Raw genomic sequence first — 684 nt, 5'->3', positions numbered from 1 at the left:
CATCCCCCCCTCCCCGGCGCCGCCCGCCGCCCGGCGCCCGCCATAGTTGTTGACGTAGCTTGAGTCGATCGCGAAGGTGGATTTGGAGTCCCGAGACTCTCCTGCCGTGGGTGGCGACGACTTTTCGGGGTGTCGGGCAGTGGTCGCGGCGGTCAGGGAGGCAGTTGAGAGTCGCCGGGGCCGCCGCCTGCGTCGTCGCTGCTGTGCTGCAAACCCGCCTCTGGGCCCATGGTGTGTCCTGAGGGCTGTGGGAGAGGCAGTGCCTATGTTGGGTCAGCTGCTGCGGGTCACTCCCGCCTCCTGGCTGAAGGCACCAAAGAGGAGGAGGAGAGGGAGGACGACGTCGCTGTCCTTGGCCTTGGGGGAAGGAGGGAGGGGACGACGGAGAAGGGACAACTGGCTGGGCAAATTGCCTCTTCTCAGCCCGGCTGCTCGTGGCAACTGTTGCCCGCACGCAGCAGACGCGGGTCCCGGTCCCCTTGGCCGAGTCTCCGGGGAGGGCCGAGCGAACGTCGGGTGGAGAAGTTTCGGTCCTCGCCCCCAGGCTGTGACGCAGTTTTCCCGGATCCTTTCTCAACGATGGCTACCTTGGCCGGGCCTTAAGTTGATTGTTGGAGTGATCGTATAAAGATCCTTCGCCGAGTGCCATCTTTTCTTGGATTTGGATTTTTTTTTTTTTTTATT

At 62.9% G+C, this 684-nt stretch overlaps 1 protein-coding gene across 2 annotated transcripts in view; it reads left to right on the top strand.

Annotated features, from left to right (window-relative positions):
- Positions 1–684, top strand: part of LOC144230869 (torsin-1A-interacting protein 2) — a 21,234-nt gene that overhangs the window by 368 nt on the left and 20,182 nt on the right. The window contains exon 1 of one of the 2 annotated variants that reach the window (XM_077763222.1): positions 7–231. The exons of the other annotated variant lie outside the window; for it this stretch is intronic. The gene's annotated coding sequence lies outside the window, so the exon portion shown is untranslated. Of the gene's footprint in view, positions 1–6; positions 232–684 lie in introns of those variants that run through there. 2 annotated transcript variants of the gene reach the window in all.

This window comes from Crocuta crocuta, unplaced genomic scaffold (genome assembly GCF_008692635.1).
Source record: "Crocuta crocuta isolate KB4526 unplaced genomic scaffold, BGI_CrCroc_1.0 scaffold3, whole genome shotgun sequence".
Lineage (NCBI taxonomy): Eukaryota > Metazoa > Chordata > Mammalia > Carnivora > Hyaenidae > Crocuta > Crocuta crocuta.
This window is presented reverse-complemented; position numbering and strand designations above follow the sequence as displayed.